The sequence below is a fragment of the Musca autumnalis genome, unplaced genomic scaffold (genome assembly GCF_047663935.1).
Source record: "Musca autumnalis isolate F117 unplaced genomic scaffold, ASM4766393v1 scaffold_3, whole genome shotgun sequence".
In the NCBI taxonomy this organism is placed as follows: domain Eukaryota; kingdom Metazoa; phylum Arthropoda; class Insecta; order Diptera; family Muscidae; genus Musca; species Musca autumnalis.
In genome coordinates, this window is record NW_027411866.1 from 143,826,736 (window position 1) to 143,843,636 (window position 16,901).

The window sequence follows — 16,901 nt, forward strand, 5'->3', positions numbered from 1 at the left end:
CCGGGGTTCTGAAGTTTTTTGGTGCCTTTTTAGCCAAACAAATCGAGCAATTTGGTTTGTATACCTCTTTCGCTCCGCAACCATAGCAAAAAATCTTTCTGTCACGCAAGCAGTCTTCCCAGTGATGACCAATATCACCACCATTCCAACATTGAATGTTGCTTGGATAACTTTTTATGGCATTCACTGAAGCGTCATCTAAGGGGGAGCTAATATTTTCCGGAGTTTGTTTTTCAAGATCTATCTCGGATATTTGTCGTTTCTGTTGAGGAATATTAGGATTTCGAGAGATCAAATTGCGCTTTACATGTTCATCGTTTAAGAAGTTTTCTCTTTTTTGCACCAGCTTGCGTAAGTGAGAAATAGATTCTATATGAACATATAACAAGTCCTGTCGGACCTCAGGGCGAAGATTCCTGGTAATTATTTCTACTAGTTCAGATTCCGATATAGGGGTACTTAGACGGTCAACAATAGTGGAAATTGCTTCATAAAAAGTATCAAAACTTTCAGCAGGTTTTTGCTTCCTATTTCTAATCTCTTCGCGTATATCGAAACAAGTTTTAAAATCACGATATTGTGACCGAAGGGCTGAACAAAAGTCATCCCACTCTACAGTGGGTACTTGTTTTCGATACCGCCAATACCAGTTTTTGGCTTTGCCGGATAACAAAATCTGAAGATGTTTGCAAATTAGTGTAAAATCCCCATAAAATGTGTCATTAGTAAGAGATTTTAATCGATATATAAATTCTTCTACATTTAATCCACTTGGGGATCCGTCGAATTGTAGATGCCAACTGTGTATTATAGAACTGATTTTATCTGTTGAGAAATGAGATGAAGACGTACTTGAGGAAGTTGAAATGTCATTAGAATTGCGGTTATTGAAATTCTGATTTATGGGAGGATCATTTGGAGGTTCAGCATTGGTATTGGTTGGGTTAGAAAAATCATTATTATTATTTTGCGTAATTGGTAAAGGGTTTTGATTTGGCTTAGGAAGTATATTGAGAGCACTGAGCGTTCTAGTAACACTCTGTTCGATTAGGCGATTGATTTGATCATAATCTACTACAGAATTGGAGTTATTGTTTTGAAAGGATGTTGGAGGCCGTTGCTTCACAGGAGTGTTCATTTGCTCATTAATCATAACCATAGGATATGAGATTGGGTCATGGTTATTTCGGGTGTAACTCCTGGTATGGTAGTGGGACTGATAAGCTTTAGCCCCTCTCGGTTTCCCTCTCCCACTCGCTTTACTGCCCGAAGGGTGCGACTGGGTAGCATTAGTTATAGGAAATAAAAGTGGGACTGGAACGTCGGAATCCGTAAGAAGGGGGTATTTCTTAAAATCAGAAAGTTTACATGCTTTTTTACATATAGGACATTCAGCGGCAGTGGCCAAAAAAGTCTCTATACAGCTACTGTGAAAAATATGTGAACATTCTTTTAGGATTAAACAATCATGACTCTCCAATATTAACTCTTCACAAATAAAACAGTCCAATTCGCTTTCAGCATTTGGAGCAGTTTCAGAAACTGCCGTATTAGCAGGAGGAGGAGGAGTTCGACTCAGAGACATTTTCAAAACAAAGAAGTTGTCAATAGCAATCGAATAAAAGGTTTGTTTAAAGATATATATAGAAAATGTTAATAATTAGTTGAATTGTTATGAAATAACACGACAATAGGTTCGTAATTTAAATTAAGTGTGTATATACATGAGTTCCCTAATCTAAGACGATGTGTATGCGGAATAGATGGACACAAAATTCGATACTGAAAAAAAAAAATTGGGCTATGGTGTTTTATGTTTACAGATTATAACTAATACGTTTAACCCACCAATTCGAATCCAAGCTTTCTTCACAGGTGGAAATCCTAAAATATCTCGGACAAATTATTGCAAAAAGCAATATCTTGTGATCCTAGAGTATATTTTAAGCGAATCGATAACTAGTTAAACATGACTATTAGATCTAGCTGATAAACTAAAATATTCGCAAATGTACTTCCTCCATGAGTCTGCTCAAATATCCTCGAACTAGATTACACCTGCTTAACGGTTAGTCTGTTCGAACTTATTTACCTCAAACAACTAAAATATCCTGTAAAGTAATGCAAAATTTTTCGAAGACATTTCGACCAAACATAATGATGAAATACCAAGCAAACAAAATGATGAAATCTACAATTTACTAAAAAGGATGAGCCGAAAGGGAATATAGAAATTCCTTCAGGCCCCACGTTGGGCGCCAATTATTGTAACGAACACGAATATGTGTTTCAAAATACCTCCGGAAGAAGTATCAATGTTATGGGAAATATGATTTTCCATGCCAACAGATCTAGACGAGAGGACTACGGGAGTTTTTGTACGCTAGCAGCAGCAGTCGGTTTTGAGGGGGTTCACGTCCTTCGTTAAAATCTATCTGTTTCACGTTACTATAATGATTTTTAACTCCCTATTTTGTAAAGAAAATGAAGTTACATGGGCCAAAGTTACCAAGATACCTACAACGAATTGCCCCAATAAATCTGGTAACAATAAAATATGAAATCTAACAAAAAAAGGTATCGATATTGTTGTCGGTAGTCAGGCTACTCCTAGGTGTTTTGGAGAGCACAGCCTCTATACCCGCCCTACCTTTGGTTCTATTTGGCTGATGTACTTTTAATAGAACCCCACATTTAGGCCAATATCTAGTTATCTATTCCGACATCATCTTATTAAGGAAACTCATAGGTTAAATTTAGCAATCCATATTAAATAGATATATAACAAGTTTTATTCATTTCATGCTGACTTATTACTATTTCTAATTTAAAAGAGTAAACAAAACGAGAAGTAATTTTTTTTTTTTTTTTTTGTGCGAATATTTTAACTTAGCTATTACTCATTTGTTCTGAAGGTAGGGTGTATGAAAAACAAGATTTGAAGTGAAGAGTAGAATTATATAAACGCTAGGATGAGTTAAGCATAAAGAATAGATAGATTAAACCACATAATTCTTTTTGTTTACATATGCTTCTTCATTGAATCAAAAGCAACGTAAAACAAAACTCTATGATACCAGAAAAAAAAGAGGTACGGACTTACCATAAAATAACCAGGTTACTTATTGAAAAGGCCTCCCAATGTTGGTTGTCTTATGGAACGATGACAAGAACTGTACTTCTTGTATCCTGTTTTGAAATTTCAATTTATGTGGTTTAGTCTTAGAATTATAATTTTAGCATGCAATAACAATTTAAAGTTACTTAATATATAGGTTTCACTGATTTTTTTTTTATAAATCACTTAAATGAATATTAAATTTTTACTTTCATTATTTGACTATTTTAGTTATATTTCATATTTCACAATTTATTTTATAAATTAGCCAGTAATAACTTTAATCACACATTCAACATACACTGATCAATTTTTCTATCTTTTTTATTACGAATTAAATACTTTTTACCAAGAACTCGCGGTTTTCGTTTTTAAATAATCTTCAGCGACCGAGTTTCATAAAACATCAATTACAACTAGATTAGAAAAACCAGACAAGAATTCCATCACTCGGTGATAACTGTAGTTGTTATAGTAGTCATAAGGAAGAAACAAAAATGTGATCAATGTATGCTGAGTAGGTTTGGCAAATGCAAACTTGAGTGGAATAAAAGCAAAATTTTTGTTGTTGGATATTCTAAGTTTATAACTTAGTTTTTATAGATCTCATTTTTTTACTGTTTATGAGATGCTAGACAATTACAATTATTTTTTCTCTTTTTTTTTTCTCTTGAAATTTAAGTGGAGATTAAAGTTAGGGTTGAAAATCGAGATTTTTAGTTTGAAACGAAATAAAATAATGGGAAATGTAACATTTGGTAACAATTCGAAATATTTTCATGTAAATCTTATTGGGACTAAAAATTTTAACGATGCAATACTATAATTTTATCATACCGAAATGTTGAGTTTTCATCATATCAAAGATGGTTTAAATTGGAGTTCTGTACTTGTCGATCGAACTTTCCAGGAAATTTACAAGTGAAATGATGCTGTAGTACTGACGATTGTAGTTATTCCGACGAGAATAATGATGACGAAGAGCATTCCTTTTAAATAGCGATGATTATGGAACTTTCATCATGCGATTATGAAACTTTGTACTAGTACCAAAATTTAGAATGTTTCACAAGTCTGCATAATCGTTTAAGCAATTCGCCTGACAAAGTTTCTTTTGGTTTTATGGGATTTGGAGGTTCTTAACAAAACCCAACAGCAGTGGACAGGTACAGTTGATACCACGGGTGTTAAGGCTGCTCCCAAGAATGGAGCTTGGCTTCAGAAACCTCGTGGTGTATAATACCGCCTAAATTATGATACACATTAACACTTTTCAATATGCTTGTTAAATTTAATTACCTTTTAAAAATCAATTAAAACTTGTATTTAATTAAATTTTGATTAAATACTTTATCAAAAAAAAACTGGGAAATTTTATGCCGTTTATAGATTTAGAGGTTAATAGTGTCAACTTTTGATCAAGATTATGATGTTCACTCTCGGAAGATTAATTGCAAAAGAAAGCACTAGAAAAAACGTGTTAATATCAAGCTTCTTGAGACCCGTTTTATGAGACAAGTGGTTCAATATAAAAATTGGAGTGGCCAGATCGTTAAACATGAATCAAATTTATAACTATAAAATCGATAAATTTATCGTGGTGAACATGGATGAACATATGTCCGTTAAATGTTTAGTGCCAAAGTGATACAGGTTTGAATAGAAAAATTAAAAAATTGTTTTGCGATGAAAATATACTACATGCAAGATTTCTTCAATATTTTTTGATTTTCCGCGAAAATAAAAATAAATTTAGCAACTATTTTAGCATCTACGGATAGATATCAAATGCTGCTAACGATTCATATATACATGTTCTTATTACAACACAATATGAATTTTTAAATATTTTTTCTTTACAAGAGAGTAAAGCCGCATATAATTTTTGAGTGCAGCATCCAATTTTGTGAACGCGAATAGATTTGAAATCACGATTTTTTTCGTAACCCATGTACCAAAAATGGCGGATGTGCTCGCAAAAAAAGTTTTTAATTTTTTTTCTGTGTAATTGTAAAGGAAATTTGAAATTTACCATATACCCTCGTTAGCATAAATGCTGAGGGTATAAAAACATGCCAAATTAACTATGTATGGAATGTTTTCCAGGTTCTTTATTTTGAATAGAAACAAAGTGTGGGTAAATGAATAAAATAATACATTGTTTGTTTCCTTAGTTTGGCATAAGTTGTAAAGGTAAGGTCACATTAGGCAAATATTTGTTCCAGCAACCGGCACTGTGCGCTGACTAAATATGCTCACTTGTTCTCAGTAATAAAAATTAGAAAGTACAATTAAGATAATCTCTCTTCTGAGAGAAACGCATGTATTTCATTTTTGTTTGAAATCACTACATTTCAAACACTGAAATACAAATGTATAAAAACAGGTGTGCACATATGGGTGATGACACAAAATTATCCAAATATACATATTACATTTTAAATCCATGTGAATCTAACAACGAAAGTTTATAGATTGGCTATTCGCTTCGTTTGAAAAATAAATTTTGAGTATGTTTAAAGAAAACTTGAATCTTAAGTAAACAATCCATAAAAATTGTATGTATGTATATCACACTTTGCATTGTAGTAGCTAAAAACATATTGATACGTTTTTGTATTTTTCCCCTAGCATGTGCAATTATACGTGTATACCAAACATGTTGTCCGGAAAAAAGTTAGATTCTTTAAGTGGCATAACTTAAGGATCCAAATGGGGTCACGAAGTACTTTAGTCATGTTATTGCAAACATGGGAGTCATATTTAAAGCATAAAACATAATTTATGTTATGAAGTTCAGCTGGCGTGTGTTGCCATTCAATATTTTGAAAGAAAAACATTTTGTTTTTATGTTCCAACATGCGAGATTTTCAATGACTATAAAATTCATCTGTATTTATTAAATTGCAATTAATATTCTGATCATTGTTATTGTTGTTCTTTTTAGCACGCCGTTACTTGCGGAAGGGCAAAATAGAGCAATGCGTTTGTTAAATATTTTATGGAATGTACAAATAAGAAAAAATATGATTTTAAGGAGTTTATTTGGATGGGTTATTAAATTATTGGTGGAACAAAAGGCAGTATCGACGTTTATTTGTAAAAGGTCTCAAGGCAAACCATAAATTTGGAATTTAAAGTAATGCCCAGAGAATGAAAACATGGATTTACATGAATAGCTAGGAAAAAAGAAGGTTAGAAAATAAGTACAGATTTGGAAGGACTTTAAAAGAGAAATCATAAATATAGCACAAAGAGGGCAAAAACGTTGATACCTTTCCTTGAAATTTTATGATGAACAAAGAAAATCAATAAACGAGATGAATTTGAATTAGCAAAGTCCAGGACATACGTATAAAAAAACAAGTAAGAGACGGTTATAGTTGGACAGGACCGAACATGTTATACCCTACTCCACTACCTGTGGCACTAGTTTTCCACGGAATTTCTTCAGTATGATTGCGACGTATTTTAGCCGTCCGGTCATATACATATACATACATGATATACATTATTGGAAACATAAGTTGTTAGTTTCATTATTTTAAATTGTAATGACAATCTGAATAGTATAAAGAAAACAATATTAAAGGACTTTTGGAAATAGCTTTTGCTTATTTTTACCGAATCGACCAAGGAAAAACGACCAATATTTCAAGTTGTTACATTACTTTGGAGCAAAAGGTAATTAATTTTTTATATTTTTATACAAAAATATGGTCAATTTCACCCGCTAAATAATATCAGATCATCATCAGAAATTGTATGCATCTTCCTCGACCCAAAATTTTACCTCGTGCAGAATTTCGTGACTATTGAACTATAATTGCGACATATAGCGTGGTTATGATAGAAAGGTCAAGAAATCCTTGTCTAAGTGTGGCTTTCTTGCACGAGATGTGTCTTTCAATTTTCTCAATTTTCACACAAAAGTTTCGGCCCATTTAACCCACTAAATATTATCCGTCCACCATAATCTTATAATCTTACCTTATTTGGAATTTCGAGGCGATCGGACTATTATTGCGACATACAGAGCAGCTACAAAATCGGATAAAAATTCTGTATTTGGTACATTTCACCCGCTAAATATTTTCCGATCATTATTTCAATTCAAATTTGCTTGATGATCAGTCCATAATTGCGGCCTGGAGTTTGATTACAATTTACGAGGGCGGTTCGGAAACTTCATAGAAAGAGAGTAGTTAGTTTTTCAAAAATATTTTTATTTTTCAATATAATCTTGATTAAAATAGTTTTCCTCAAGGTCTTCAAAATAGTGGTTTACAACTGTAATTGCATCTTCATTTGACGTAAAACGCTTGCCAGCAAGGATTTTTTTTAGATTTGGGAACAAGTAAATGTCACTGGGAGCTAAATCAGGAGAATAAAGTGGGTGGTCAAGCAACTCGTACTTTAGTTCGTTGATTTTAGCCATTGTTAAAACACACTTGTGCGCTGGTGCGTTGTCTTGATGAAAAATTATTTTTTTGTGTTGTAAGCCAGGACGTTTTTCTCGAATTTGTACATTTAATTGATCCAAAAGGTAGCAATAGTACTCTGAACTTATTGCTTTACTCTTTTGCAGATAGTCAATCAATAAAATACCTTTGAAGTCCCAAAAAAACCGTTGCCATAACCTTACCAGCCGATTGAATTGTTTTTGCCTTCTTTGGAGCACTTCCTCCAGCTTCAGTCCATTGTTTGGATTGTTCTTTTGTCTCTGGAGTATAGTGGTGGATCCATGTCTCATCAACAGTTTTGAAACGACGCTTAAAATCCATTTTATTTTGCTTAAAACGATCGAAACAAGCTTGAGAAATGTTCATTCTTATGCGTTTTTGATCGACTGTTAACAAATGCGGCACCCATCTTGCAGAAAGCTTTTTCATCTGTAGTTCTTCATGCTAAATTAAATGGACTCGATCATTTGAGATGCCCATGATATTAGCAATTTCACGCACTTTTATTCGTCGATCATTTAATACCATATCATGCACTTTGGCTTCAATATCTGTTGTTGTTGCTGTTTTTGGACGCCCACAATGTGGTTCATCTTCAATGCTTATACGACCACGTTTAAATTCAGCAACCCAATTTTTTACTGTTGCATATGAAGGAGCACTTTCACCTAACACATTCACCATATCACCATATCCCGATAAACCTTTTTTATGTAAATATTTAATGACAGCACGGCTTTCTAATTTTACCATTGTAAAAAAATTGCGGATGCGTCTTTTTTGAACACCTGTTTCTATATGAAGGAGTTGCCAGATCGAAACTAAATTTAACATGTGTTCATAACAGAGATGGAAGTTTCCAAAACACCTAAATTTTTTCTGTTTATACCGCGCTTTTTGTGCTAGGCTAAGAAATTTCCGAACTGCCCTCGTATAATGGATTTCGCGGTGTTACATGCATTTTTAGCAAACTAAACTTATAATACCCTTCTCACATTGTGGAGTAGGGTATAACAACATAAGGAAAAACTGGGTAAAATTCAGCCGGAACAAATTTTTTACCGTCCACCACGAATTGTATCGAAGTAAAATGGATTTTTTAATTTATTATCGTATATCAAAGTACGTCAAGCAGTTAAAAAAATCATATCTCATCAAACAAATCACACATTACAAAACATTGATACTACCAATTCTAGTGAACAGTTCCGAAGCCTGGGTACTTACTTGTCCAAACAGATAACGCAATACTTGGTGTGCTTAAGAAAAAATTGACGGAAAGCTGTACGGGCCAATATGCGTTGACGGTAAAAATCGACATTGTATGAACCATGATCGGATATATAACGACATTAGTAAAGATAAACGTATCAAATATTGACCCAACTGAAAATTGAATTCACATCACATCAGGATGTCTACTCTGATCTTCTTACGCAATTTTACAACGAAAGCATTAGCGACATAGAAAATCATCGCCAAAGAATCGATAGAACATTCAGAATAAACGGTTAAATGAAGCTATATCAGACTAGTGTAGCTAAGGCTTCTTTTTTTAAATTTCCAAACGAAAGAGCAAAGGCTAAATTCGGGTCGGAGCCGACTATGTGATACTCTAAACCACTACCCCTGTACATAAGATTTTCACTGATAAACATTTATTTTAGGGAGATACTATAGTTTTCAAAACTTCTCTACAAGTGGTGTCTAAAGACATGCCGTTCAGACTCGGCGATAAACAGTAGGTCTCATATCATTGCACTATAGGTAATTTGCCCAGTTTTTGAGGCAAAAAGTCGATTTTGCAACTTTTAATAATAATAATTTTTTAGTTGGCATTGAAAAAAGAACATGTCAAAATTTGTTAATAAGAATGATATTTTTCAAAATAGCGTCATTATCGCGGTTAAGAATTTCGAAGAAGAACTAAAAAAATATATATTGTAAGGCATATTTCAATGTATTTAAAACCGCGGAAAAATAAACCAAATATAAATATATATAGATCTGCAATTGCGAGAGGAATTTATTTAATATATAATATAGCTTAAACATTTTGGGTAGCGACCAAAAAACACAAAAAGTCAGAAATAAATATTTTATTTTTCTTAAACTCACGTCATATAGACTTATACTAAATTGGCCTATTTGGCCGTGATTTTGCAACCTAGAACACATTACTGAAAGTCTTCTGCATTGGTATTACTAGGTTTCAAAACCCGATTTTGCCCGTTTTTTTTTTGATATTTATGAGATTTTATTAGGTTACTTCTTAATAAAAAGTCCTAAAATTGTGGAAGTTTGGTTTGAAGAAATAAACAATAAATGTAAAAATATTGTTGTTTACAATTTCATTGCGAGTCAAATAAGTAATGGCGACAAATTGTTCGGTATATCCGTGGTTTTCCATAAACGGTGCGGCAGTACGAGGGCAGTTCGGAAACTTCTTAGCCTAGCACAAAAAGCGCGGTATAAACAGAAAAAAGTTGTGTTTTGGAAACTTCCATCTCTGTTATGAACACATGTTAAATTTTGTTTCGATCTGGCAACTCCTTCATAGATAAACAGGTGTTCAAAAAAGACGCATCCGCAATTTTTTTACAATGGAAAAATTAGAAATGCGTGCTGTCATTAAATATTTCGATAAAAAAGGTTTATCGGGACAAGAAATTCATAATGATATGGTGAATGTGTTAGGTGAAAGTGCTCCTTCATATGCAACAGTAAAAAATTGGGTTGCTGAATTTAAACGTGGGCGTACAAGCATTGAAGATGAACCACGTAGTGGACGTCCAAAAACAGCAACAACAACAGAAATTGTAGCCAAAGTGCGTGATATGGTATTAAATGATCGACGAATAAAAGTGCGTGAAATTGCTAATATCATGGGCATCTCAAATGATCGAGTCCATTTAATTTTGCATAAAGAACTACAGATGAAAAAGCTTTCTGCATGATGGGTGCCGCATTTGGGTGCCGCATAAGAATGAACATTTCTCAAGCTTGTTTGGATCGTTTTAAGCGAAATAAAATGGATTTTAAGCGTCATTTCATAACTGTTGATGAGACATGGATCCACCACTATAATCCAGAGACAAAAGAACAATACAAACAATGGACTGAAGCTGGAGGAAGTGCCCCAAAGAAGGCAAAAACAATTCAATCGGCTGGTAAGGTTATGGCAACGGTTTTTTGGGACTTCAAAGGTATTTTATTGATTGACTATCTGCAAAAGGGTAAAACAATAAATTCAGACTACTATTGCAACCTTTTGGATCAATTAAATGTACAAATTCGAGAAAAACGTCCTGGCTTACAACACAAAAAAATAATTTTTCATCAAGACAACGCACCAGTGCACAAGAGTGTTTTAACAATGGCTAAAATCAACGAATTAAAGTACGAGTTGCTTGACCACCCACCTTATTCTCCTGATTTAGCTCCCAGTGACTTTTACTTGTTCCCAAATTTAAAAAAATTCCTCGCTGGCAAGCGTTTTACCTCAAATGAAAATGCAATTACAATTGTAAACCACTATTTTGAAGACCTTGACCTATTGACCTATTTTAATCAAGGGATAGAATTGCTAGAAAAGCGTTGGACTAAGTGTATTGAAGTTTCAGGAGATTATATTGAAAAAAAAATATTTTTGAAAAACTAACTATTCTCTTTAATTTCCGAACCGCCCTCGTAGTAAGCTTTTTTTTATCTCTCTATTACATATTAATCATTGATACGGTTTAAGGGAGTACTAAACTCGTCTTTATTAGCGTATATTCAAAAAATATACAAAACTGTAGTAACAATTCATTGGAAAATCTACTCGCGGGGACAAAATTTTTGTTACTTACTACCGTGATCGTTTTCAACAGTTTGTGGTGTATAAGAAAACTAATGAAAATTGCATTGAAAAAAATAGCTTTGTTCGTTATATACGTAGTTGCTTATAACCGTTTTCGTTATATCCGAATTTATCTGTAAAAATGTTTGTTTTATCTCAGTTTTACACATATATGATTTAAAAAGGTAAAAAATCCTTTAATTCCGCTGTTATTAATTTTTGTCTCAAAAACAGGGCAAATTACCTATAGTGCATTGAGCTAATGTGAATCGGGGAGCACAAATTGATATGAGAGAAGTCTCCCTTGTCCCATCTGGGATATTTGTGGAACAATTATGTATATATTACTATAGTATAGGATGTGTGAATCCTCCCTTTAATATTAAATGACTAAATGCAAAGTAGGTTGGCGTAGGTGGTCAAAAAACTCAGATATCCCAATAGTCGCTAAACCAACCCAGTCCTTTCTCAAGTGTAATGACGAATATCACAGCTTTATCTGATGGCCTACCAAAAATTTTAGCCTGACAATGAAAGTAGAAAATCTCACCTTTACAATGATAAACAGTAGATGGTTATATAACAAAGATATCACAGTAGTCGTTAATAATCCCATTTTTTCCATTTTTTGTCATCACGTTACAGGTCGCAATTTAAGTCGGATCGTCACGAAATTTTGGAGGCTGATGGGTGTCACAGAGAGGAAGAAAACTACTGATGATTATCAGATCAGGGTCGAAATAGGCAATAAACTAATGTGGAGAAAAATTCAACTTTTTTCTTATGCAAATATCTCGGTTTTTAGTAGGGGTATTCCTAAAGTAAAACCTATCAATGGAAGAAGAAAAGTTCGCCTTTACAAATATGCAAAGTAGGTTGGCGAAGGTGGTCAAACAATGGAGATATCGCAATAGTCGATAACACTGTGACACAAAATGGAACTCAATGTCTGGGTGGTGGAAAATTTCTTCTGGAGATGAAAGCCCTTGTTGAGTATATTAAGACTCCAAAGGAAATGTTCGCCATAGGCCAAGTTTTTGAGATATCGCGTGACGACTCTTTTGATTTTTTTCCTATAATACTTTGGAAAATAGCTTCATATCTCTCATTGGCGTTATTGTAGCTTCGTTTTGAGAATACAATCGATTGGTGAATCTTTTTGTAGAATGTTTCATTCTTCCAACTAGATTCCTTTCGCATCATTTTCGTCCTTTATTTCTTGAACCGTAGTAGAAGTACCACAAGATGAGATTTTTCAACATCCAAATATTCTACAAAAATGTTGGTCAGAAGATTTTAGATACGGTTCTCTTTGACAACTTATCAATATTTTCCCGTTTTCTTTGTCCTTAGTTTTTCTGTATATTCGATATTAGCTATTTATTGGTATGTAGACTTACCAATTGTTTATTGCTTATTTAGACATCTGACAGAAAAGCTCCTGTAATAAAGAACACGTCAATAGCAAATTCATGGAGAACAGATGCGGTTATCTCAATTTTTGAACCAGATATTCCGACATTAAAATCGATTTTTGAACCGGATTTAAGTAACCGATTAAGTTTATATGCATACCATTCATTACAAAGCTTATAGAGTTGTCAATCAAATGAAATTAATTCGCTGATTGAAAAAAAAAAAACGTTTTATTGAACCGATTTGAATTAAAAATATCGCTACGCGCAAATATGAAGATCAAAGGCTAGGGGGCGAAACATTCCTTTTTGCGATGAAAGTCAATGAAGATAATATTTCAAAGCCGGAAGGACAGTTATGCCGTAGGTCAAACTTCTGAGGAGAATTAAATATTCTACAAAAAGATGACTGAAGAAAGATATGAAGCTATTTTCCCAAGTATTATAGGGGAAACATCAAAAAATTCATCACGCGATATATCAAAAACTTGACCTATGGCGAAAATTTCCTTTTGGGTTCTTAATCTACTAACCGAGGGCTTTCATACCCAAATGGAATTTAGGGAAAACCTCTATACCAAAAATCGAAGATGTGCTCGTAAATTTTTGTTTTGATCTTTTTATACCCTCCACCATAGGATGGGGGTATATTAAGTTTGTCACTACGTTTGTAACTACTCGAAATAATCATTGTAGACCCCACAGTCTATATATATTCTTGATCAGCGTGCAATTCTACATCGATATAGCCATGTCCGTCCGTCTGTCCGTCTGTGAAAATCACTCTAGCGTCCGAATGGATTGACGTAGGTGGATGCAATTTTGGGAAAATCTATTATTTGTACGTAGGACTTTTGGTATTGAAAGCGGGCTATGTAGGTCCACGCTTTCGTATAGCCCCCAAACAAAATGACGCGTGACGCGTCGTCGTTTTAAGGAATGTTTAAGATATTTGTCCCATTTTACGACCGAATTGGTTGTAGCTTTGTATTTTGTGTCTCCATAGGCCACAAAACATTCCTACCAAAGTTGGTTTATATAGGTCCACGTTTTGGTATAGCCCCCATATAAAGTACACGTCATTATACCCTATACCACAATGTGGGAAAGGATATTATAAGTTTGTTTTGATAAAAATTTATGTAACACCGCGAAATATTCGTCGGAGACCCCCAATGTGGTATACCAATCTTCATATCTCGACGAGATAAAGCGATTTTGAGATGTGTGTCCGTCTGTCCGTCCGTCTGTCCATTGTAAATTGTAAACACGCTCCATGCCGTAATTATGGACCGATCGTCACGAAATTTTGTATGGAGGTTCAGATCAGAATAGATCCCTATTCTTATTGATGATGATCGTGAAATATTTAGCGGGTGAAATGGACCAAAAACATAATATTTATCCAATTTTGTAGCGGCTCTGTAGGTCTCAATAATAGTTTGCAATTTGAGATGGCGATCGGATAATATTTAGAGGGTTATATGGACCAAAACTTTTGTGTGAAATTGGTAAAAATTGCAATAACGTAGCGGTTAAACAACGAAAGTAGTAGTACCAGGTATGCCAACTGTTCCGAGGTAAAAATCGCTACAGCCACATACGCACCATAGTTCTGTAGCGATTTTTACCTTAAAACAGTTGACATTCCTGCTTAAACACAAGTAGCGGGAAAACCACCAACTTGGCACCCATGAGGTTTGGTTTTTTTCATAAGTATTATACATTACATCTCTGATATTTGATAATTAAATTTTCACAATCATTGAGAAGAAGTTCCGTGGAGAGAGATTGACCAGGGATAGTGGTATTGGGTATCCCATGGTCGGCTCCGTCCGACTATAGACTTTTCTTACTTGTTTTAATATATTTTGAATGTATTAGTTCCATTTGACGACAGAATCGGTTGTAACTTTGTATTTTGTGTTTCCAGAGTCTAAGAAATATTTCTAAAATAAAACGTTTATATAGGTCCACGTTTTGATATAGCCCCCATAGGACGATATCTCCCGATTTTCGGTATTTTGAAGGGTTTGGCCTCATTATCACACCGAGATGGCTGAAATTTGTAGGTATAGGTCCACGCCATCATATAGCCCCCATAGAACGGTACCTTCAGATTTTCGGTATTTTGAAGGTTGTGGCCACATTAATCCACCGAAATGGCTGAAATTTGTGGTGGAGGGTATAAAAAGTTCGGCCCGACCGAACTTAACGCTTTTCCTAATTTTTATTTTTACCATATATTTTTAGTTTTTCATGGCTGATGGACCGTTGAATTTCACCATTTAAGGAAATTTGTAAACATGTCGTTTTTCTTAATACGGGAGATACCGTGCCACCTTCGAAATTCATGCCTACATGTACCACGGCACATTCCACAAAATTTCGTGAATATCGGTTCGCTAGTTTTCGAGATATAACATACTTAAAACTTGGCCGTGGGACATGGTAGAACAAGAAAAGGTAGCAGCAATACCCAGCTGACTGAACTGGGTTGTAGTGTTAGTGTCAAATTCCAAACGACATTTTATGTATTTATTTCTATGTTCGATGTATATTAGGGATATATATTTTTGAAGAACAAATTTATTCATCAGAAAAAATACTATTTCCTTTTTCATATCATTGACATGTAACCTCCTCCAGGTCCGAACGGCATGCCGCACACTAAAACACCGCTTATGGGGGCGGTACAATATTTGTTAATATGTGTGGTATTTTGTTAAACTTGAAAAAAAATAAAGCCCTAATAAACATGTCCTTTTTTGTTTTCAAAAGCAAACGATTGAAACAGCTTCTCTTTTTTAATGAATTACCAGCGACCCGAAACATTTTTGCAAGTATTCTACTTTCTGCGAGAAATTATGCATTTAGTGGAATGATATGGAAACATTCAAATTGAAAATCTAACGAGCTTTCACTCATGTTTTTCAAAATATTCAATCAAATGTGAAAAATTATTAGTTTTTTAAGTTCCAATAATTTATAGACATTTCCTTGTTTTGTTTACATGTACGTTGACACTACCCAATAGAAAATCAAATCGTTGATGACATTTTCGTCGACGATTCGTTGACGAAATCTATGAAATTGTCATGTACGACAACTTGCATGACCATGTCTTGCATTTTGTCTTGGCAACAAACTCAAAAAAAATTCTCAAAAAAGCGAGCTTTGAAATAATTGTACATATATTTATGAAGATATTAAATTTTCTATTTGTAATAAATTTAAGATTGTGAAATCATAAAATTTGGAAGTCGCGTCACGATGTATACAATTATTATTTATGCAAAGTGTATTAACTAAAAGCGGTAAGTAAGAATAAGTAGATTAAAATGCATAATAACTAATTGTGTTTGTTCTTTAAATACGTGTATTTAGGTTGAAGGCATGGCGAACTTTGAAAATCGCGATATGAAGCACATGGTATATGGTAAGATTTTCGAATATATTAGTGGTTATTTTCAACAGTCATTTATAATCTCTTTTTTGCAGAATCCACACGGTGAAGGAGATCGCCCTTTCAGTTGGCTGGGGAAAGAAATAAGGCGTGGTAAAGCTGGAAGAAAGTGGTGACATGCAGAACATCCGGGAATTAAGTATAATTAATTTAAGATAAAATTTGTAGACATAATGTATTTTATAATGTAATAAAAAATTACACAAGACAACAAAATGAACTTGTCTTTAGTAGGGTCGTTAATGACAAAAATCAAGACAATGTCTGCAAAGCAGTCGTCAACGAAATAACTGGTTTTTTGTCTTCCAAGTCGTCATCGACGACAGCTTCGCTTACCTTGTCGCCCATGTTGTCGTGCATGAATACTGGGACACTTGTGTGAAAAAGTCGTCAACGATTCCAAAGGGCTGTCTGCAAAGGGTCGTGAACGAATTGGAAATGTCGTGCACGATTCATCAATGTTGTCTTGAAGACACTTTCTATTGGGTAAGGTTCACAAACAAAAACAAATTTCAATGTGGTTGTTGTTGAGTTGTATTTGTTGTAGTATTAACTTTACCTTCTATTTGTTCTACCATGGCCGTGGGAGGGACTTCGG

At 34.0% G+C, this 16,901-nt stretch overlaps 1 long non-coding RNA gene across 1 annotated transcript; it reads left to right on the plus strand.

The window, feature by feature from the left end:
* Positions 1-16,050: 16,050 nt before the first annotated feature.
* Positions 16,051-16,436, plus strand: LOC141397561 (uncharacterized). The gene is made up of 3 exons (XR_012411436.1): positions 16,051-16,154; positions 16,225-16,276; positions 16,339-16,436. It is a non-coding gene; the product is annotated as an uncharacterized lncRNA (long non-coding RNA).
* Positions 16,437-16,901: the final 465 nt, after the last annotated feature.